The 23,684-nt window shown below is 57.1% G+C and overlaps 1 protein-coding gene across 1 annotated transcript in view; it reads right to left on the reverse strand.

The window, feature by feature from the left end:
- The window catches only part of ADGRB2 (adhesion G protein-coupled receptor B2), a 105,123-nt gene extending 82,275 nt beyond the window's left edge, over positions 1–22,848 (reverse strand). The window contains exon 1 of the mRNA XM_075773767.1: positions 22,711–22,848. The gene's annotated coding sequence lies outside the window, so the exon portion shown is untranslated. The remainder of the gene's footprint in view (positions 1–22,710) is intronic.
- Between the last annotated feature and the right edge of the window lie 836 nt (positions 22,849–23,684).

Genomic DNA, 23,684 nt, shown 5'->3' on the forward strand with positions numbered 1-23,684 from the left:
CATCCCCACATCCCCACAGCCCAGACCCCCAGACCCACGCGGGGCAGCGGCTCCCCCGTTTATCAGCCCAGCGGAGCGGCAGCTCAGCGCCCGCAGAAACACGTGGCGCAGCGAGTGCGCAGAGAGCCTAATCCACGGGAGGGGGAGGATTAATTATTCATATTTTATCAAATTCAGACACGTCGTTATAAAGGTCTAACAAGCTCTTGCTTTGCCCAGGGGGGCAGCTACCCTTGCTGCCTTCTCTTTCACTTTCTAACCCGTTCTCTTTTTTTCCCCAGGATTGTTTTTATCTTCACCTTCTTGTTTCCTTTCTGTTTTCCCCAGCGTTTCAGCAACGCTCCTCCCTGGTGCGTCTCCATAAGCCTTTGTCCTTGCCGGGCGCCCCGATATCCCTCTGTGGCTGGCGCTGAGCTGCCGGGGATGCACTGCAGCCCCACTCCATCCACGCCGGCCTCACCGAGGGCCGGGATCCCCCAGCCTTTCCCTGGAAGGCGAGCGGCAGCCCCGGCAGCTCCCGGTCTCCAGCCTGGTGTGAGCTCCTCGCCGGCGCCGGGATGAAAGGCAGACGGCTTCGCTTGAAGCCTCGCAGTGGGGAAAGGTCTTCGGAGCATCACGGAGATCAAAGGGAGCTCTTCATCTATTTTAATAAGTCTCTGCCGAGGCGCTGCAGTCAGTTCGGCATGAGGAAGGGGCTTTCCGGAGGAGATCAAAGCCCCGTGTGAGCATCGCAGGAGCTGGGGGACTTGGAGGGAGGAGAAGAAGAGGAAGGACGGGAGGAAGGGAGCGAGGGCTGGGAACAAGAGGAGATGGAGAGGCTGGAGATGTGGCTCCGAGCGCCGGCTGGAGACTCCACTCGGAGCTTCCCCGCTGCCCAGGCAGGAGCAGACCGTCAGGGGAAAGCGGCTGCGGGGCAGCGAAGGGCAGTGCAAGCCCCCCCCCACCTTCAGCCACCACCACAGCCAAGACACGGCTGGTGCCACCCCACCCCAGCCGCCCCCCGAATCCGGGCACCGCAGAGCAGCCTCAGGGCCAAGGAGCGGTGCAGGGGGACGGAGGCTGAGGCTGGGCAGGGAGGGCAGCTGGCAGGGACACGGGCAGATGTCCCCGCTTGCCACGCTGGCAGGAGGCAGAAGGCCACGGGGATGCTCCTGGGAAGGGACAACCAAAGGGTGTCCACAGGAGAGGTGGTCCCTCCTGCTCAGCAGCACACACCCGGGCAGCGGGGCCACCCGTGGGTCCCCAAGCCCCTGCCAGCCCCGGCACAGCCCAAACACCAAATCCTGGCCTATGAGGGACACGGAAAACAGCGGCATGGCCTTGGGGCACAGCATCCTGCAGCCGGTCCCTGGGCTGGGATCTCTCCACCGAGCTACGATAGCAGGAAAAAATACAGCGAGAACAAGAGCGAGAGCACAGAGTAAATATGTGCAGCCCGGGCGCCCAGGGAGAAAACGTGCAGCAAATGAAGATGTGCAGTACTGGAGCGTATATCACTCATCGGCTCTGAGATGGGCCCTTTGGAGATGAAAGCCCTTTTTCTTTTACGAAGGATTTATCAAGTTTTGTTTAAAAATCACCAAGGAAGATTCCCTATTTGGATAAGCCTCTGGCTTGTGCTGGATTAATGTCCCGAGCCGGGGACTCACGGCTTCCTGGGAACAAGATAATAAGCAACAGCAAACGGAGCGATAAGGCACGGCGCAGCACGGAGAAGTGCTCTCCCGGGCCGGGGTGACCGCCGGAGATACCGGGAGGATGCCTGGCAGGGAAGCGCGTAGCCCCGTCTGCCCCTTGGCACAGGACGGGCACAATGCTGGGTGCTGCAGCGAGTGCTCGGGTGCAGGCAAAGCCCAGGGACCGCTGGAACAACGGAGATTTCTCAAGCACTTGTGACTTTGGGATAGGGGGTGTTGGTTTGGTTTTTTTCTCAAAGGAGAGAAAACCCGATGAAACCCCCGTGTGCCGCAGGGCAGACACAGCAGCACGGCGGAGCTCCCCAGCCAAGTGCCTGTCACGGCACAAGGCAACACGTGGCCGGCGTTCCCCCGGCCCTCCCCAGGAACGGCTCAGCCCAAGCAGAAACGGAGCCTGGCAAGGCGATAAACCACCGCAGACTGCGCTGGGACACCCCAGCGAGGGGCTCGGGCCGGTGCAGTGAGGGGATGCGCTGGGCGGGGATGCGGGTCCTGCTCCCCACGTCTGGTGCATCAACACACAGGAAGGTCCTGGGGCATCTCTGGGAATTCCAGGGCTTCAGGTTGGTGCTGCGTGAACGGAGCAGCCGCACGTCCCCACGCATGGGCTGGGGCACCGGTGATGCCCCACGTCCCCGCGTCTCTTCCCAAAGCCAGCAGGAACCTGCTGTCACCCCAGCGGGACCCGTCTCTGCCCCGTGGTCCTTGGCATGGCGGCAGCGAGACCCCCCGCTCCCGAGGCCGCGGCCATCGGCCCTGCCAGCCCTTCTCGCGGAAGGCTCAATTATCAGCATTCAGCTCCTGTTTGCCCGCAGATCCTGTAATCAACGTCTGCGTGTGTATTCTGGCAAAATTAATCATAATTGCTGAAAGCAAGACACATCGCACTTGTAACTTTGGTCCGTTAATTAGGATTCTGTAATTGGATACAGCACTCCCGGTAAATCCAATTACCTGGGATTAGAGCGGCGGCGGCAGGGCAGCGGGGCCCGGGCACCGGGAGCGGCACCGCGGGGCCGGGGTGGCCTCGGCAGGGATGCTGCCGGGGTGCCTACACCAGGCTCTTTCCTTCTCCGAAAACTTTGTCCCGGCCCTTTTCTGCTCCCGTGATAAGGAGGAGCCGGGAAGGTTGACAAGAGCAAACGCCCCTGACTCAAGAGTCGGTGGAAGGATGCTTCCCAGAGCCCCAGATCCCAGGGCTGCGTAACCCGGAGCCATCCTTGCCCGGCTCATGGAGAAGCGATTGCACCGACCCAGCCCGGAGGAGCTCCCAGCACAGCCAGCCGCCTCCGCGCCGCAGCGGCCGACGAGCACTCGCATGTGGCAGCACGGCTCAGCGGCAGCCGCCCAAACCCTGCCCCAAGCACCGGAGCAGCTTCCTCCAACGACGCCCAAATTTCAGTGGAAAGGAGCAGCTCTGGAGGCACCCGGACCCCGTCAGGCGAGGTGCTGGGGGGAGGCACAGCCCCGGCGTGGGTGCAGGAGATGGCGATGCTCTCCCAGCCCCTCGGTGTCTCTCTGCCAGCTGCAGCCGTGCACCCCCAAACCTCCCCAAACCCCTTCTCCCCATCCCTTAGCCCCAGCTTGGGAACCTCACCAGCCCCCAGCGAGGCTGGCAGGGCAGCCGCGCACCCGCTCTCCCCGGATCCATAAAGATTAAATTATTAAAAAAAGGAAAAGATTTTTTAACTACACTGAACAATCATCTCTTAATATCCATAGATAAAAACTGTAATTGTTTCAAGTGAGAGCTAGGTAATTTAGGTTCCGTTTTATGGTGTTTTGGACTATAAAGTCCCCGTGCTGAAATCTGATGCAAAAGGCTAGGTTTGTTAGGGGTTATTTTTATTATTTTATTTAAAGTTCGTTGGAAAATATGGCACAATTACCCTTTAATTCAAGGTGTCCCCAGGGATTCCTCTAGTCCCAGCAGTCACGAGGCTCAAAAGGAGCTTCAGCCCTGGAGGAAGGTGCATGCGGGGAGTGGACGGGCAAAGGGATGGTGCAGCCGGGGCTGCCCCAGGAAGAGAACACACGTGTACACGCGTGTACGCACACTGCGCACACCCGTACAGGTGTGTACACAGGGTGCACATGCCCGTATGAGTGCGTACACACGGTGTGCATGCCTGTGCACGCCTCCGTGGGTACCGCTGCCCGTGCGGAGCAGAGCCCAGCTCAGCGCCGCTCGTGCCCCTCCCCAGCAGCCCAGCGCCGGGAAGAGCTGCAGCCCGTGCTGCGTTAACAAACAAACAGGCGCTTCCCAGGTGCCGATGGATTTCTGTCACTGCGAAAGACAAACTCACTCATTCGCACGCCCTGAGCCCCGCGAGGTTTCCTAACGACATCTCCCCTGTCAGGCTCTAAGTGTCAGCCCTAATCTTGACTGACAGCGGCCGTTTAACACCCGGATTTGTGGCACTTGCGGAAGGAGCCTCCATTCATCTGCCTGTTAATAAGCTCCATCTTCCCCTCAGCCCCAGCCCTGCCTCATTAAACTCCCCTTCACACCAGGATGCCGTTTGGTGAATCCCATTCCCGTGGGAGCTCTTTGATTCTTCCCGCACGGACGGCGCCGTCCCGCGTCTGTCACCAATGACACCTCTGTCCCCCAGCCCGGCCAGGAGCCCCACGGGTGACAGGGATGGTGACAGCCATTCACACACACCCCCCGGCATCCCTCCTTGAGCAGAAAGGGGACGGATCAGACCTGCGAGGGGAGGGCAGAGGGAAGCTCTAACCCTCGCCTTTCTGCAGCCGCGCTCCGGAACTGCTGCGCTCTCCGAGCCGAATTATTCCCCTGGCACAAAGCCCCTGTGCACCACTTCCAACGCTGGGCTCTGGAAACACAAACCCCAGCACATCTCGGGGCGCTCGCCCTGTGTTCCGCAGCCTGCACAGCACCCGAAACCCACTGCGCCCCGGGGTGCTGGCTCTGCGCCCCGGGGTGCTGGCTCTGCGCCCCAGGTAGGTGCAGCCTGCATGGCACCGCTGCAGCTGCACGCAGTGGGCACCGCCGTGCCAAGCCTGCTGCTGCCCTCTGCCGCCCCGAAGCCGCTGCCAGGGAAATCCTCCTCCTGGGACAGGGCTGCCCACGACGGGCAGCTCTGCCTGGACCCCATGGCCTCACCTGCCCGGCACGGCCCTGCTCCTCTGTGAGCCCTGGGCTGGCTCCCTGCACGCCAGCTGAATCTGCCCCCCCACCCGGGACAGGGGTGCTCTGCCCCCCCCCACCCGGGACAGGGGTGCTCAGCAGGAGCCCATGAAGCGCGCCGGGAGCCCTGGGGCTGGCTGCAAACACCAGCCATGGAGATGGGCAGGAGGGTTGGTGCTGGGGGACGCCCGCTCCCGGCGCGTGCAGAAGAGCCGGTGGAGAGCGCAGCAACGACCTGCAAGGGCTGAGGGGTGAGCGCGGGCGTGGGGCACCACGAGCAACGAGATAAAACACCTTGGGGAAGGGAAACCTCCCCCAGCCGAGGCCCGTTGGCACAGGGATGAGCATCCCAGCCGGACACGCTCAGGGCTGTGGCCGCACAGCCACGCGACGGGCTAAGGACAGCGGCCCCCATCCCAGGCACGGGGGGGTCCCGGCCACATCCGCACCGCAGGGGAGCGGAGCTCAGCACGCCCGGCCGTGGTGGGGCTGGACCACGCGTCCCCGCAGCCCCTCCACTCCCAACCCCACGGAGCAGCCTGCTGCACCGCCGATCTCTCGCAAGCCTCCACAGTGCAGGCGGCCCTATTAACATAATTAATTATACCAGGGGCTTGTGGATTATCTAATTATAAATGTGCCTAGTTTTGATTTTCCTTTTAATTAATTTGTATTATTTACAGACAGCAGCAGCTGCCCAGGCAGAAGTCAGGGTAAATGTCTCCTCGCCGCTTGGCAAAGAGCGGGTCCCAAAGGAAAGGGGTGGCCGGAGCTGACGCCTCGGGGACAGCACCCTGCAGCCCAGGGCACGGCGGGGAGACAAGGTGGGGTCCCAGGAGGCTGCGGGAAGGGGGAGACAAGCCCAGCTGCTTTGGGGGTCAATTAGTTTTAAGTTAATGACTTGTCCTGCAGCAGGACATGGAGCAGCCACCCCAGGGACAGCGGTTCCCACCACAAAGTGCCACCGTCCTGCAGGGACATGCCTTGCCCTGGGGACCCCAAAGGCTGCCGGAGGGGTCCCAAAGGGAGGTGCTGGTGCCGTGGGGACCCCAAAGGGAGCCCGGCTGCCAGACCTCACTAGAGGGCAGCAAAATCCTGCCGTTCCCAGGGCTGGCGACAAGGGGCCACCCGTCCCAGGGGCTGGTAGCCACACCCTCCTTGGGGGCCCCCTGCCCTTGTCCCCCAGGACTTGTAGGCAGCTCTCCCCATCACTGCCAGCCTCGGCTGAACGGGGAGCTGCAGACACCCGGCTTTGCCTCCCCGCCAGCCGTGGGGGATGCTCGGCAGAGGCCAGCTCATGGGCAGCCTGCCTGCGCGTGGCGGGCCCCGAGACCCCGGCACCGAGACCCCAGCGCGTTCACTTGGCTGGGTGATGCCAAGGGTGACATTGTCCCAGCAGCGTGCGGGCAGCCGGTGGGTATTGCCCCTGCCAGAGGGCAAACAGGGCAAAGAGGGGCCTGGGACCCTGGGGACAGACCCCGGCTCTGCCCGAGACCTGCTGAACCCCCTCTGAGGCTGCAAGTTTCTCTCCAGATTCCTAATTTCATCCCCGATGATCAAGGCTCACAGCTGAACACGACAGTCCGAGGTGCTGCCTGTGCCCCGTGGCTCTTGGGAAAACCTCACCCGTGCTGCAAAGTCCTCTGCCAGTGGCACCGGCAGCACCACGCACACGCGTGGGACCAGGCGCCCGTCCCCAGCGGGCTGTGGGTGCCAGGACCCCCAGCTGCTCGGAGCAGCCCGACCACGAGGTCACTGCTGCAGCCCCCAAAGAGGCGAGAGGCGAAGGAGACCAGGACCGACGCGCCAAGGACTGTGGCCGAGACGCACTGAACGCCTGGCCAGAGCATTTCCAGCGCCGGCAGGCTGCCTGCTGTGTTTACTACGAGAGGACAGGGAGCCCTGTGCCATCTGGATCCTGTACAAGGAAATGAGATAAATTCAGAGGCGCAGAATTTCCCCAACACGTTCAAAGGCAGCTGGGCGCCCGCGGGAAGGAGACAAATTCCCACCGCTGCTGGAGCGAGATCCACCTCTCACCTCCCCGTTCCCGGCTTACTGCGTGGCTCTAAATTCAATGGTTAAAGCAGCAAACCTCCAAGGCAATTCCAGGAAACACCTTGTCCAGACACAAATTCACCTCCTCTGCAGGAGCAATAAAACGCTGCCAGATGCATCATGCTCCAGGGAGCGACAAAAGGCAGCGGGAAGGTCTTTTGGGAGGGTGGGATGGGGTTTGCTGAGGGGTGTCGGCGCAGACAGCACCCCAATACATGGAAGAATGAGGGTAGGGGCACCCGGGGGTGTCTGTCCCCGCAGCGTGGATGCATGCACGCAGGCGGGCGATGCGGCTCCGCTGCTCCCGGGAGATGCAGGGCTGCAGCAAAGGAGCTGGAGGTGACGGCAACGGTCCAGGACGACACCAAGGAAAGGCCAGCCCGGCACCGCAGCAAAAGCCGCACGCGTTCGGGGCTTCAACACCGGTTAGAAACAGGGAACGCGGTCCTGGGCAGCCTGCCCTGCGATCCCACAGCGCTGGCACAGCTTTCGGGTGGCCACCCAGAGCACCCAGCACCTCGGTGCCCCGAGAGCCCGGGAGAGCGAAGAAAGCAATGGGGAAACTCCACGCAGAGCCGGGGAGAGGAAGGGAATTTCCCACGAGCGGTTCGTTAGGGCAGCGAGTGCCTGAGCCCGTGGGTGGGCACCGTCACCCCACGTGCTCCCGCTCCCCCCCGCCTCCGCTCCTCGGCTCTCCCAGCAGCAGGGATGCCCCGGGATGTGCAAAGCTCACAGCGTTAGACAGGCAGAGCAGCGGTCCTGGAGTTTTCTTCCAAAACCAGCTATTTTGAAGACTCCACAACCACGCAAGACCCGCCGCGTGCAGCCAGCCTGCCCACGCACGCGAATCAAGGCAGCGGCCCCGCAAAGCCGAGGATCCAGCCCCGGGGTTTCCATTGCGGCAGCAATCAGGTAAAGCCCCGCGGGCTCCGGCTGACCTTTCTCAGAGCCCTTGAGAATCTGGCAGGTATTTCTGAGAAACGCCGGCACCGCCAATGCTGAGCAGCAGTGCCCGGCGCTGGGAAGATCTGGGGTTTTTTTTTCCACCTACACCGAGTTTTTAACAAAAACCAGTCCCCAGGTGGGAGAACTGCCAGGAAAGTGCTTTGCACTCAGTGACAGAGTTAAAACCTTCAGGGCTGTATCGCATTGCTCAAGTCAGCAAATCCACCTCTATCCGGTGTCTCTGCACTAAAACCTTCATCGAAAAAAACTCTGTTAAAAGCCCAGAACTTCAACCTGCGCCCATGCCAGGTGTAATTAAAATTTAAATCCCTTCCTCTTAGCAGTCTGCTGTTTCCCACCGGGTACATAAGGTGCCTTCGCAGCAAGGCCACAGACTCCACCTGGTTAATGCAGGGTATTTTCCTGCCCTCCTGGGGAAACAGTCAATAGTTATTTTTTAGCTGCTGCAAAAAGCCAAGTGACCCGAAAGCATCCTGCTCCCCACCTCACCTCGCGATCGGTACCCGGCCACCCACCCGTGATGGGCTCCGAGCCCCTCCACAAGCAAACACCCGGCCCCGGGGCTGAGCCTTTATCCCCCGTGAGCCCGGCAAAGCAGCCCGAGGACCCAGCCTGCATCACCGGGAGGAGGTAAAACCGCACCAGTGCTCCCCGCTCTCTTGCTGTTTGCTCCCTGGAAAGGGCATTTGCAGCAACGAGCAGGGACGACCCCTCCACATCCTACCAAACAAGCGCCTGGCGTCGCTGCGTTCTCCAACCACGCTGACGTTTTTTAGCTGCCATCCATCTCAGTTGCTGAAGTCGCACCTTCGGCCCAGGGACAGCGGCGTTCCCCAGCGCCGCCAGCACGGGGTCTGGAGCAAAGCCCGCGAACTGGCCGAGGGGCCGGGCCAGGCGACCAGCATTGCTGCGGTACCAGGGGGATACATCCTGCTGCCCGGTACAGCGCGGTCCTGCCATCCCGGCTGCACGGGGCCTGCGGGAGGGGATGCTGTGCCCCCACGGCCCCCCACCCACGCTGGGTACCCTGCCCGCTCCCCGGTGGGCAGACACGTCCCCTCTGCCCAAAGCTGCACCGTCAGCTTCAGGCGCTGCTGCTATTTTCAGGGTTTCTCCCGCTGTGTCGGAAAAGCCCATCACTCCGGACAGGGAACAGTGCTTTCCTTCGAGTGACACACCAGCGCTAATTGTGTAAATGACTCTAAACAGGGCGATGTAGCTAATTCTGCACGCAGACATGTCACTGCAGCCCAGCTGTGACTTGAGGCTGACCGCAGCTAAAAATAAGGCCCCGCTGCTCTGGATGAGCAGCAATTTGCAGCCATCGTGGGCTGCGGCAGGAATCACTGGCTGCTTGCACAGACCAAGAACAAAGCACCAGCCCTTTCCAACAACTCGGGCGACATCACCCTTCCTTTTCCCAGCCGATGCTAAAACTCCTCCACTGCCCCAAACAGAATCACAACAGTAAAGTGATTTTTTTTTTTTCCTTTTTTTTGCACCGTTGATGTGCAGAGTTGGTTCTGCCAACCGCTGCTGCAAATTCACGTCACCACCTCCGGGCTCTGCAGCCACCAAAAACCTCGGCCACACATTAACCACCGGTCACGTCCCTGGGTATTACGGGGAGCACCAAGCCACCTCCTCCGCTCCCGTCGCTGCCCCTTCTCCAAGCAGCTCCAAGGAGCAGAAAGCGAGAGCCTTTGAAGGAATCCCTCGGCTTCGGCTGGCCCCGCGCTCTCCAAATAACCCCAGGCGGCCTCGGGGGGAATACAGCCTCTTGACTGCGTCTGCGGGGTGAAGTCTGCGTTAGAAAGCCTCTTTAAAACCAGCTTTTAAAGCCAAAGGAGAAAAAAAAATACACAAGATTATCATTATTATTTATTTGATAACCTTCAGCTTTACTCAAGGCCTATGTATGCAACACGATACCGAGACTGTTATTGCTATTAATCTCTATTATTTACTTCTAACATTTATAAAGTGGCCTTCCTGCGGGTTGGGGCACATGCTTTGCATTTCTCAGACCAGAAACAAACACTGGAAAGTGAAATGCTTTTAACCCAAGCTGCCGGGAGACTTCTTCCAGCCCCTCTAGGCAAGACACACAAGGGCAAAACCTCCACGTGGGAAAACCCCTCCTCGAGCTGAACCCCGTCTCCCCTGCGCCTCGGGAGCAGAGGTCGGCTTCGGTCCGTATTGCCCCGCTGCAATGGAGCTGAAACCTCGTTAATACCAACTAAACGAGCGGCTCCGGCCTCGGTCTGCCCGCAGGCAGCGCTGGGGCAGAGGCAGGACCTTGCTGCAGCACAAACCGGGGTGCGATGCAAACCCCCGAGCCCCCGGCTCGCTGCCCGGTGCGGATGTTCCCAGCCCTTCGCTCACCGGAGCGGGGACACGCCGGGTGCATCCAGCCGGCTCCGGGAAAGGACGTTCAGCAGCAATAAGATCGTCCCCGAGGACACCCAGTGCAACGAGCGGTTTGGGGCTCTATTGGCTTTCCTGACCCCAAGGTCTCCCCAGCAAGGGACCCCGCTTTCAGCTCCCAGGGAGGGGGACGTGGCACAGATGGAGCAGGAGTTCTGTGCCTCATCCTCCAAGAAGAGGTGGCCGGAGGCTCCAGAGGAATTTAAGGTACAATAACTCCCTCGTGGAGCGAGCCGATTCCCTGGAGAAAACACGACGAGTAGGTTTGTTGTGTTTCAGAACAGCTTGTTCCAAAGCGGCTCTCTCCGACAGCACGGCAATCACATCCAAAACAAGGGTTTCGCTGCCTGCACATTTAAGAAAAGCAGCATCAGACGTGAGACTCTGCCCGGTAATTGCACCCAGCTCACGGAAAACATCAGCACGTTCCCCACAGTTCTCACCCACGAGCCGCGTTACCTCTGCATCATCCCCGGCAGAGCTCGCGCCCTTAATCCGTCTCCCTTCTTCCCAGAGCCGCCGCCGACGGACAGACACCGAAGCTTCCTCGGCAGATGCCTCCCCCCTCCTCTGCTCATCCTTCCCACGTTACAGGAGACCAGCCCCGACGACCCCAGCCCCTCTTTCCAATAACGAGAGGGACGCAGGAGCGCCGAGCATCCTCTGAGCGGGAGCACAGGGCCAAGGTGCTCTTCAGATCTCCTGCGGAAGGCACGTTGGAGGCTCGGCATCCAATTAAAAACTATTCTTTGCCTTCCCCAAACCTCTCCCCCCTTCGTATCGATGTGGACAACAGAAGAAAATCATTTTGTCTGAAATCGTTCCCAAAACACGAGGTGCAGACAGCCAGCTCACACCACGTAAACGACACCACCTTCTAATTAGCGGCACAAAGGGATCTCGCTGTTGCGCACAGCGGCTATTTAATACGTGTACTTGCTGAAAACAGCGGAGGACTTAGACCATCACCTGGCTAACCAAGACATGTTTGTCGTTATTTTAATTCCTGCCTGTGCCAGCTTACTTAACTATTTCATTCCTCCTCCTCGGCCCCAGCAGAACGCCGCGCTGCGCCTAACGAACGGGCCGACCCGCAATTAACTTGAGTCTGTCTTTAAAGTCAGCACAGCACTCCCAGAATGATGGCAGCTCGGGGAAAAAGGCACAGGAAAAAAAAAAAAATCATCACTCTGCTAAATTATAAGGTTGTTAAAGTCAAATTCCACAGGAAAGGAAACCTCATGTTGCGTAACGGCATTGAGAGGCAGCTGCAGCCTGTGGCAAACACAAGGCAGACTTTTATCTGCCGGGGATACGCATCCTTTCATATCTTTCCAGGTCAGCGTATCCACCGTCCACGAGCATCGTTGCACGTGACTGCAGAGCCGTGTCCCCCATGCGTCCCACCGCTGGGTACGTGAGCCCCGCCGGGGTGTATCCTGGCATCTCAGAGCACCACGTATCCTAATTACGCTTAAAAGAGCAAAATGCAGAGGGTGGATGCTCTGGGTCAGGGATAAAGGCTTTGTGTGACAACCCAGCTGTGGGACTGCCGTGAAGCAGCGATAGCGATGCTCGTCTCCTCCGTCCTCCCGCTCCACGGGCTGGAAAATTCCCCCCAACATTGCTTAATCTGCCCGAGTAGCAGCGGGGCTTTATCTTTTGGGGATTAAGGTCTAATCTATTTATAGCGAGCCAAGGCACTGCCCTTCAGGACAGGACTGCTGCTCGTCTCCTACCTGGGGAATTAGAGAGCTGTGATTATAAATAAAACAGAGGTCACCTACCCATCGGCCAGGGTGCGAGAGACTGACTGCAGGAGCGCTGCCAGCAAATTTGGCTCAGGCCAGGCATTGTCGCTGATCCCCTGCGGGGAGTGCTTCCCCACTGCTAGAGAGCTCAAATAAATGAAACGACTCCCCTCTGCACTGCCTGCTACACCAGCCAGCATCCGAGGCGATGCAGGTGCCCTCGCTGATGAAGGTCTGGGCAGCAGCAGCTCCTTCTCCCCTCGCCCAGCGCTCACAGGGAGCCCCGCCGAGCCAGGGGAGCCCTTGCCGTGGGGCAGGGCTGCAGAGCCGGACTCCAAATCAGCGTTTTAAACCCATTTTCCCTGCAGAAGGCAGAGGACAAGGGCAGGGCGGGCTGCACCGAAACCACTCAGCTCGCAGCATCTTTATTGTCAGCAATAAACAGAGAGGTAGAGCTCGCTCTCAGCGCCTGGATGGGATATCGGCCAGCAGAGAAATCCCCTTTTTGAATCCCACGCTGCTGTGGAGCTGCAGGAGCAAGAAGAAAAGCCCTCGGCTTGACCCGCCAGCCCGTTGGGTAGGTGACGGCGCTCGGAGAGTCCAGCAGCCCCGATGCGCTCGCCCAGCACCGCGCCGGCACAGCGGTAACGACCCGGTGGCACGAAGCTGCTGCCGGCTGGAGGGGAGTGCCAGGACGACCCAGGTTCAGCCGCCGGTGCAGCGGCAGTGCTAATGAGGCCCTGCTAATTGAGAGGGACGGGAGCAGCAGGTAGAGGTCAGGGGTGCCTGCAGGCTCCTCCGGTGATGTGCTGCAGCCGTCACAGCCTCCGAGCACAGGTCTTCGTCGCCCTGCCAGGAGATCACTCGAGGAGAGACCGCAAGCTTTGCTCTGTGTCTCTCAGTTCACAAACCTCAGTCGTGACCCGAAACGATGGCTGCTGCTCAGTGACGTTTTCAGCGGCTCCAAGGAGGGCTGGGAACAAACAGGAGATTGTCACAGGGCCACCAGACCCACCTTCCCCTGCCTACACCAGGCTAATCCACAATCTTGCAGGAGAAAGAGAGAAGGGTTGAAGAGCAGAAGGCTAAACTGCAGCGCTCTCCCAAAGTCCATCCCTACACCAGAATCCATCACAGCACAACCCTCCCACAGAGAGCTTCCTAATCCGGCTGCCCCTTTCTTCCCTGTGCACGGTCATCTAAAGGACCTGAGGATCCTGCCAAAGTTTGCCAAAAAGAAAAGAGAAGGGCAGTTCTCACAGCTCGGAGCTATTGCCCAAATACTGCTGCCTGAGTAAGAAACATTTCGTGCTCTGAAAGTTAATATTTCAACCAGAAGGATCGCGGACTGGATTGCACTAGCAGCCAGCTTCCTGGACACCGGGGAGTCCTACCACGATAACAAAACCCGGTCCACCTTGGCTCTCTGAGCTAGCACTGCCCTCCTTTACCATCACATCTTCCCTGCAAACAACCCCCTGCTCCAAGCCCAGCCTCAGTGGGGACTGACCCCCCGTGCAAAAGGCGCTCACAGCCACGCCACGCTTGTCACCGGGGGTATACGAGGTGCCCCCGAGTGCCACGTGCCCTGGAGCAGAGCAAGGAGCGCTCGGTCCCCCGGGGCGGTATCACTTCCACCATCACCCGCTGCTGATGGCGCTGCCCTGCAAAAAACAGAACGGGGAACCCCGTGGGGAATTTCCACCCCGGCCGGCTCAGAACAGCCTTCCGCAGGCGACTGCGGTCAACGGCACGACCCGACGCGGTGAGCAAAGGGCAGCCGGGCTACCCGGACCCTGTCCTGCATCTAGAGGACATTACTGCCCTGCGTGCTGCTCCATCTGCCCTACCACGTGGGCTGCACGGGGTTTGAATCTCTTTTACACAGGGATGGATCAGTATTGCCAAAACCAGCCACTGTTTTCACTCAAATCCCCATTAAAACAAGACACGTTTTCCCAAGGTCAGTGCCCTGCAAAGTTCCCCTTTCAAGGTGACTTCTCAAGCTGTTGAGATCCAACATCTGCAGGATTTTCCCTTATAATAATAATAATCCTGCTGAGATTTACCTAATCTCCGAGTGACTCATTTGCCTCCCTGTATCCCCTGTCCTAGTTACCATAACACTGCTCAGCCTCTCGCTCGTGGTACCTCCCTGCGCGCCCACATTTTGTGTCAGACCATCCCAGCCCACCTCACTGCCTCCCCAGGCCTGGAAACGCTCTCTCCCTCCCGTTAACACCTCCCAAATACCTGGCCGGTGGCACAGCATCCCTGTTTTGTACAGGGAGAGCCGTACAGGGCCGGTTCCAGCAGAGCTGGGGTTTCGCAGGCAGCTGTGCTGGGGGGGTCCCCGGCTGCTGGACCGTGGCCATGGGGGGGGCGCGGGGGGTGCAGCTGATGCGGGATCGAGATCGCCCTCCATCTCATGCAGGAGTCAGTAGCTGGAAACCTTCTGATCTACACGGGACCTCGGACAGGTTTGGATAAACCATCGTGAGGCGAAGGGTTCATTCATCCACCCTCCAAATTATTTCTCCGTTATTTCATATTCTCCTTTGGGAGGTGACAGCCATGCCGCCTTCCGCTGCGGGTGATGCTGCCGCAAGGGACAAAGTACCCAAAATTCTTCAAAATCAGCAAATCCCTCCCACGGTAACTCACCCAGCGCCTCCCAGCTCTGCACCTCAGGTGACTTCCGAATTCTCCTGCTAGGGGCAACCCGCTCTGCCTCAGGCCCCTTCTGCTCCAGCAAAAACTGCCAGCAATTAAGCTATCTTCAAGGCAGGAGATGAATGCTGAGCAGGGACCAAGCTTCAGCCCGCAATTCCCCTGTAGCAGAACCCCACACAAAGCAACAGGCATTAACAACACTTGTTCACTCGACGTGAACCAAATGTGGCCAAACTCCCAGATGAAGCTGCTGAAGCCAAGAAATTAGCAACACTCCAAGAAGAAGCATATGTTTATATGCATAACAGTGAATCATCTTACAATAGTTAACTGCATGCAGGAAAACAAAGGGGAAAATACCCTCATCCTTCCCGCTCCGGACAAATCTTTATCAGGAATCAGGGCAAAACACTAACAGGGAGGTCTGTCTAGCGTAGGGTCATTTCTTCTGGAGTTCTTGGAGGCCAGACAGATGATGGACAAGTTCTTCGCATCCTACCACATGCACCTTTTAGAGGGAAAACATAACATCGTGGCTTAAAAACCAAGGACCACGGAGATCTGCATTTTGACCATTGCCAAAGGCACATCATCTGCCCCGAGCGTGGGAGACGGCAGGTCTCAAGCCCCACACTGGGGCCAGCTAAAATTAAGTCTTGTTTATCTAAGGCATGGCCAGGCAGCCTCTTCCCCGTGTCCTCACTTCAACGGTGCCTTTCCAACCTCATTCTTTCACTGGCAAAAACAGGTCACCATCTGCTCTCCCTCCCGACTCTGGCTAAATGACAGCGCCTGTCTCTGCAGGAGATAAAACAACTTCTCTGCAAAGCGCTTTCCCTAACGCACGCTGGGGAATACAAAGATTCACTCTCCAAACCAGATGACCAACAAGGACACCAGGCGCAGGGATGATGGCTGTCACAAGGAGGCCTGCAGGCTATGAAATAATGACCGGGAACGTCTGCCACATTCATCAACGTGCCCCCAGGAGACAGGAGATCTACAATTTCCACCTACAAGGCAGGAATTCAACCTGCTCGACTTCCAGCTTTCATTTTCCATTCTAAAGTCTGCAGCCACCTCCTCCTGCGGGGCTGCGTGGTGCACAGACACAAAGCATCGAGCAGGCAGGTTACGGGCACAGACAAGACCTCCAGCTCCCCCAGGCTCTGTGATCACCCCGGCCGGCCTCTGGAGGAGAAAACAGGAGGTTTTAAAACGCAGGGGGAAAAAAAAAACAAAAACCCAAGGGCCAGAGAAAAGCTGCCGCCTTCTCAGTGAGCCTCAAGGGCCTGGCTCAGTCCTGCTGCCATCGTCCCTGGGCAGGGCAGGCAGGTCCAGGCTGGCACCCTTCCATCTCCTGCTGCTTCCCCAGCAGCCCTTCCCTGGAGGAAAGCTGATCCTAAACCCTCTCCCTGCTTTACAAGGCAAGTCACTGTCTCACCTAGTGACTGTTTCACTGGGTCACGGTCCCCATCGGCGATGCTGCCCTGCCAGCCAAGGGACACAGAAGCAACTGTTGGGGACTCATTCACAGGAGGGACTTGACTCCACATCCCAGACAAGTGTCCGACACCTCCGATGACTGCTCTTGTGCACGGGGATAAGACTTTACAGTGCTGGGCTTGACCTCAAAGCACCACTGCCTGCTCTTCCTGGAGATGGAAAAAAACCCCACCGAACCAAAAAAAACCCCAAACGTCAGCAGTGCACGTGGGTCACACACCGTGTGACTGATGAACTGTAGGACCCTCCTCTTCCCTCAGCAGAAAAGGAACAGAGATTATAACCTCACGGGTCTGCTCATCGATGTCTCGTATCCCCTGCCCAACCCCGCACGGTCCTTCAGCTGTAAGCCGTGGGACGCAGCAGCCCCGGTAACTGCAGTACCAACGGCTGAGTTGTGCGGAGCACAAAGGTCTCTCCCTCTTCTGTTAGGACAGGACACGCACAGTGACAGCCACCACGGTGGAAAGAGCTGCTCTGCCATTGCCAGGCTGCTGCATATTTAGCTCACCTAACCTCGTCCAGCTGCACTTTGCTGCTTTAAGCCTAAATCAACATTCCCCGGAGCTCCGCTCCCTTCCTCGGGCTAACTGGAGCAAGCTGTGGCAGGAGTGGACCCGCACACACGCCCCACTGCTTCTGCGCTCGTTCTTCACCTTGATGAAGCCACTTAATGCTGCTCAAGGCGGCAGCCCTCCTCACAGTGACGCTTTGCATCCATCCCCGCATCCTGGCATGTCACGCCGGTTGCCGTGGCAACGGACCGTTTGGAGGAAGGAAGGTTTATTATCAGTTTCTCTATTGAATAAAACCTTGGATGAAATTTTGTTTTCTCCCTGCTGATGCAAAATGTCACAGATTTGTTTCTGACCCTACCAAAGCTCCCTCTGTATTTATAGATTATCCAGGCCAACTTTCAAAGCATATTTTCTACCACTGCTGAGGGAGTCTAACGCACACACCCAGTCGGGGCAGCGTCTGAATCCCCGTTAACAACTCGCCCCAGCCCTGGGGTAAACCAGAGAGAGCAGCATCCTGGAACAAAGCTCATCTGGACACTTCCCAAACGCTCAAGAAACATGCTAACTGTTGTTAATTAAATGGCAATCAGCTGCCTCCAAGTAAAAAACAAAAAAACCCAAAAAAACTTTCCTACAGACCAGGGGTCCCTGAGATTAATCCTGTGTGGTGCAGAGCACTTTCTGCTGAGCTCTTCCATGTGCTCCACAGCACAGAGGCTGCAGAGCTACCAGACATCCAGTACCGCATGAATTAGGCCCTCAGGCTGAATATCAGAAATGCAGAGCAGCAGGTTTATGAGTCAGTTCTAGGAATGTGAGAAAACTGGGTAGGAAACAACTAAACAAATTGCAGATTTTTTTTTTTAAAGCTCTCTGTGTTGCAGTGCCAAGGACCCTTCCTACGCAGGCCAATTCCCCTCTTTCCCCTCACATCAAAAGCTTTTCAAAATTTGTTCCCATCACGCTTCCAGGCTGACGCACTCTCCAGCGCGTTCTCTGAAGTACAACGATGTGACTTGAGAAACACTCCAGGGTTTTTAACAGGTTTGTAACAGTCAGGAAGCGGGAACACAGAGGAACCGGAGAGCTGCAGCACAACACGGTAACACGAGCGAGTTGGGCTCCTGTCTCCCAGGACAGGAGATTCCCAGAAACAGGCATTACTCTGAAAATCCCATTTCACTGCAGCCCAGCGAGCCCTGCCTCGGCAAAGAGCCCTTTTCCTGGAAAAGCAGGGACAGCGGCATAAAATCCTCAGGTTTCATCCCCATGGAGTTTTGCAAAAGCTATTTGCAAAGCAGTCCGCTCCAGCCCGTGGAAAAGCAGCCCGGCGTCCCTCGGGTGGGGATTGGGAAGCGCAGCCCACGCTTTAGGAAGGATGGCTGTGTCTCTGCCCCGGGTCCGTGCCAAGCCCAGGGTGAACGTGCCGGGGTTGGAGCCGCAGCAATGCCGGGGCGACCACGGGGACACACGCGTGCCGGCACCGAGGGGACAGAGAGCAAAGCTGGGAAGCAGCAACTCGTCAAGCCGCGGCACGTCACTCGCTCGCCGTCCCCGCGAGCCCGGGCATGTGCGGCTCCATCTGGCACGGGGCAGGAGAGCCGCTGCACCGGCACACAGCAAGACACAGCCGGGTCCTGCCGGGGATCGCTCGTGATCCCCTTCCACCCCCCGGGACGGCTCCGTCCCCATCTCTCCCAGCGCCGCTGGGATAAATCCCGGGGTACTGCACCACGGGAATCTGCTCTTCGCTCCTTGGCAAAGCAAAGGCAGGTGCTCTGCCAGATGGCAACTCCGCTGAACATTAAAGATGTATCCAGCATCAGAACGAAAGGAGTCTGAGCCCACGAGCCTCTCCGTTTGATATACACCATTTTGGACCATAACCAAGAAGAGAAGTTATTTACGGACATGCTCTTTTCGGCCAGGAACCCACCCGCGCTGGGCTCTGCCACCCCCACGTCCGTCTCCCTTCTCTTAGTTAGCAAAGGCATCCCGCTAAGGGACAGCTAGAGACCTCGGTGGTCTGGACCTGTCATGCTCAGCCAGGTGACAAATGTGTCCCGTCCCCCTCCGGGACTGCGTTCAGATTGCGCGAGGCAGACAGCAGATGGGCAAGTCAGGCTGTAGCTGAACCGGGAATAGCATCTGCATCGCCGGTAATCACAAAATATAGCTGCAGAATTCAGACAGGCTGGGATGTCACCTGGCGTACAGGGGATGGATTATATTTCTAATTACACTCTAAGTCTAAGGGCAACAAAGGCAGCCAAGCTAAAATACCGTCTGATGTGTGACACATCTCCCGTGGCTCACAAAGCTCAAGCTGTGGAGGAGTCAGCACCCCGGTGAAACGAAGGGGCAGCCTGCGAACCTCTCCTCTAGCAGCAGCAGCATTCGGTTCTGGGGCCGCCCCAGGGTGATCTCGCCAACACAGGAACGAGCTGATGTCATTTTAACAGTGGAGTTTGCATTTTGCCAGCTTCCGCGAGGGGTAATCTGCCACCGAGGATCCCACGGCCTCGATTGCCAGGAGGTACCACCGCTTCACCTCTCCCTGGCGCTCTCGCTCCCGCACGAGGCTGCCGAAGAGCCCTGCCGTTCCCAGCACCGGCAGAGCGTCTCGCCCCGCTGTGCTCCCGGTCCCCACGTGCAATGGGTTCACAACATCAGTACCACATCACGAGCGACGGGACAGGGAGATGCCCAGCTGCAGAGAGCGAGGAGCCAGAGCTCCTCCTGAGCGTAATTAGTGGGGAGCCCCAGGGCTGCACACACTCGAGATGTTATAGCGCGGATATAGAAGGTCACTGTCCTCAGATCGCTGTTTGCCCTTGAAACATCCTTGTCAAGGAAACAAGAATCATCTCCTGCCTGAATTCTGCCAAGGCATCCATCTAAAATCCCTTCTTTGTCTCACACCAAACGCAAAACACACATTAAATCGACATCCCTGGTGTTTTATGACCCTTTTCCCACCAGCGAGACAGCGCTGGACCCCAGGCAGGCAGGAGCCGTTCCCCCAGCCTTTAGCTCCCATAGCCGTTCTCATCCCTTTTCTGCCTCAGCTACACAGAAAACATGAGGGAGAGTCGAGTTTATAATGCAAGTTTTATGAAGCGTGGAGATATGACATAACGATGGAAACGCGGTGACGGGACGGGATTCAGAAGGCAGCGTTGCAGAGCGCCGTGCAGACGCGTGCCCTGCCAGTCTCTAGCCGGGAAATCGCTTTACGAGGCTGCAAATATATTTATTTCACTTCTCATGGGAGGTCCTGAGAAGGTACAGATTTAACGCTCCTCCATTTCTACCAGGTATTGATCAGATATTGGTGTTCCGGAGCGGCAGAGAGCTCTCATCAATTAGGAAGACGCTCCCTGCTGCATTAAGCCCTACAGACGGCCGTCAGAAGCCCTCAAAGGCCGACTCAAAGAGCAATTGCTTTCTGTATTATTGCATTTTCAATATGAGACTGATCTCTAAGAGGTTACATTTATTCTCATCGTCAAAAATTGCTAACTGGATGAACGACAGCCCCAGCAGTCAGTTTTGGAACCCGGACCCACGCTGAGGCCATTAAGGAGATCAAGGTGAGAGCAGTAAAGGGCAGAACAGCTCACAACCCGCCGCAGCATCCAGCCAGGACTTTGTGCCCGGCGCCCGAACGGCAGCGCTTCAGAGGAAAGAAAAAGCTCCCCGTTCACGTGGGCTGCTCCACGAGTTCCCCCGAGCTCAAAGAGCCGAGCTGGAAGGGGCAGGAGGCAGGGTTGAAGTCTGCTGGAGCACCTTCTGATGCCTTGATCTGCCGAAGCAAGCAGCACGCACGTGGATCGCACAGACAGGAAAACAAACCTGCTCGTTGCTGTCTAGCTAAGAGGCATTTCTTTCCTGCCACAGCAACTGCTTCCTGCAATCAATTCACTGCTGATGCCATGAGACAACAGAACGTGGTTTTTTCCCCCAAAACAAAGAGCTGATTTCAATTGACCCAAAGGTGGGAACAGCCTCCTGTTATCCCAGACAGAGCAGGACCCTGGGAATTGCCAGGTACCCCCCAGAGCCTCTCCTGCTCAGGGCCAGCCGGCCGGTAAAACTTGCTGAGCGAGCAAAGCCCCAGCTGGGTGTGAGGGAAAGCGCAAGCCGTGCTGCAGAATGCCCGTGCCGAAGCCCAGATCCATTTGTATTCCACAGGATCCTCCCCTCCGCTTCCTAGCGCAACAGACGACGGGGTCCCCCCTCAGAAGCCAAGGCTGGGATGAATGCTCAGCGCTTGCTCTGCTCAGCAGAAACGCTGTTTCTGCTCGAGCTCCTGCAGCTATTGCCTTCCTGCTGAGGATGGGTTTTGCCACATTGGTTTGCTAGACTGTGGTGAGCACGGTCTTACCAGGATTCATCACGAGGGAGGTGCAGGAGCATCCCCTCACGAGCATCCTCTCCGGAGGACGCAGCGCTGCTCTGCAGACTGGAAACCCCAGGGGCTCCGAGGCAGCCGGGCAGCAGCCTGGTGTCAGGAGGCTGACAGCAGGTCATGTCACGATACGATATTGCAGCAGAGATGGGCAGGTAGCAGTTTCTTGTCATAAAAGGTTGACAAAATTTGCTATTTTTAAATCGCTCCATTTTTGAGTGGATCTGATTTTTTCAGCCCTGCCACAATTCTCTGCCATACAGGACTGGTAATTTCTTCAATTTCTCAGCAATCCCTCTAGAACAGAGCACAGCGGATTTCCCTAATTCACATTATCAGCACCATTTGCCTCATGAACGACAGAAGGACCACCTGAGACTAAAAGGAAAGCTTTTCCCCTTTGGGTTTTCCCCTCTCATAGGCTACACGATGTCTGCTTTTAGCCTCCCGCCTCAAGAGCCACGCCGAGTTTAAATCCGCTGCCCAGCAAATGAACGGCACATGCAAAACCTCTCAAAGAGCAGAAAATCTATTCCCTTCCTAGGCTGTTAGACGCCATGGATAATTGATACATGACTCCATGAGATAAAGAAATAAACCATTCTTCCTTCTGGAGGCCCCTTCTGCCTCCGACTCTCCGAGCTGGGTAGCCTTTGACCTTGAGTTCTTGCATTAATGCCTGCACGCAGTCGGAACAGGGATATCGCACACGCACTCAGCTCATCTCCTGGGGTTTCGCTTTCTTCTGCCCCTGAATAATGGCAGCTTTGTCCTCTAGTAAATGAAGGAGCAGCCAGTTTATTGCAGGCCCAGCTTGTTCTCAAAGATAAACCCAGTGAAAAATGTCACCTGCTGATTCGAAACGCCCCGTGTGCCACTTTAGCAGCTGCTCTATCCCAAACACCCATTATCATCAAACAGGTGGAATAATAGAACTGTATACAGCATATATACATAAACATGAGAGCTGGAGGAAAGATGGCATTTCATCTCACAGCCCTGCAGGCCTGGCTTAGAGAGCTGCTTTGTTTAGGAGCGACAACAGCCCAGATTCACAACGAAGCTCCGTCGTTGCCCTGTTGGCACTGGAGCATCCAAGGGCAGAATCGAGAGCAGCTGGACACCAGGTCCCCTGCAGACCCCCCACCTCGGGGCAGCGAAGCGGGAGGGTCGGGAGGGAAGCGCCCCGGCAGAACCGCCTCGGACTTCAGCCCCAAGGAGCTTAATGCATGTCTGCACTTAGAGAAGCTGTGGGGGCTCTGGCGCTGGATCAACTACACAGCTACGGGGCAGGAGGAGGCAGAAAAGTGCAAGTGCTGTTTGCAAACCAGCTGCCCAGAACCACCTCCCATGCCAGCTATCACCAGCACGCTCAGCTCTGCGAGCACCAGAATTAATTTCGAGCCATTTCCAAGCAAAGGCAAACAGTTTAATTCCGCCGCCCTTTGGCAACCCTGCTTTGATTTCTTACTGAGGTCCTGAAATAAATGGAAGGCTTGGATTCAGCCTAGCAGAACACAAACAGGAAAGCCGTATGATAAATTACCTTTGCAGGCACGAAGGATTCACCTGGGACAGCGCTATTACCTAGTAACCAGGAAGCAACCGCGGGTTATCAGCGTCACATCTAGCTTTTGCAAGCGCAGCTTTCACCTATGATGTGAGTGTGTGGGAGACACCGGCGCTCTCATTGCTCCCGGGCGAAGCAGCTGCAGCAGCCTCACCCGTGGGGCGACGGTAAAGGAGTCGTAGCAGCAGCAGCATCCTGAGACTTGGCAGCTCTCCGCAGCCCTCCCGGGGTGTTTAAATTTACTGTCATCATTACGGACAAAGACGCAAATGTCAAATGCAAGGCATCCCGTAATGGATTTAACACAGGCTGGAGAGGAGTTAACTGAAATGCAGAGCATTCGTCTTGCTTTAAGTAATTATCCTTGCAGGAAGAATACCGCTACCAAAAGCGAGTCTGCTGTAATTTCTGTCACCTTCCTCCTGACCCCTTCTCCTATTTAAAATTTCTGGCTAGCTTTACAGAAAGGAAAGCAAGACCGGCTCATTAACGAAGGTACAAAGAATAACTACGGTAGGTTGGGATGGAGTCCACACGGTAATCAAAACAAGGCTTTGTAGTTCGCACTGAATTCCTGCTGTCTCAATTACATTTGTGGAGCCTACCCCGCGCTGCACGCAGCTCTGCTGTGGGGAGACTTTTCTTTGTGCCTTATTGGCTGCGCGCAGTGGTACTGTGAGAGCAGTTTCCTTGACAACATTTTTTTTTTTTTTTTAATTGAATCTATTTTTTTTTCTTGCCCCACTCCATGGCTGCAAGATCAGGCCTGACTTTGAATCCCAGCTGCAAAGATACCACGAATACGCATTAGCGTTACACGAGAAGGAACAGCCCAAAAGCCCGTCCATAACGCCAGGTCCCTGTCCCTGCAGCTTGCTGTGCAACCAGACAGGGGTGGTGGAGGAGCTGAAGTTGGGAAGGCAGTGATTATCGTTAAGTTGTGCATTACC

This window comes from Balearica regulorum, chromosome 22 (assembly GCF_011004875.1).
Source record: "Balearica regulorum gibbericeps isolate bBalReg1 chromosome 22, bBalReg1.pri, whole genome shotgun sequence".
Taxonomy (NCBI): Eukaryota; Metazoa; Chordata; class Aves; order Gruiformes; family Gruidae; genus Balearica; species Balearica regulorum.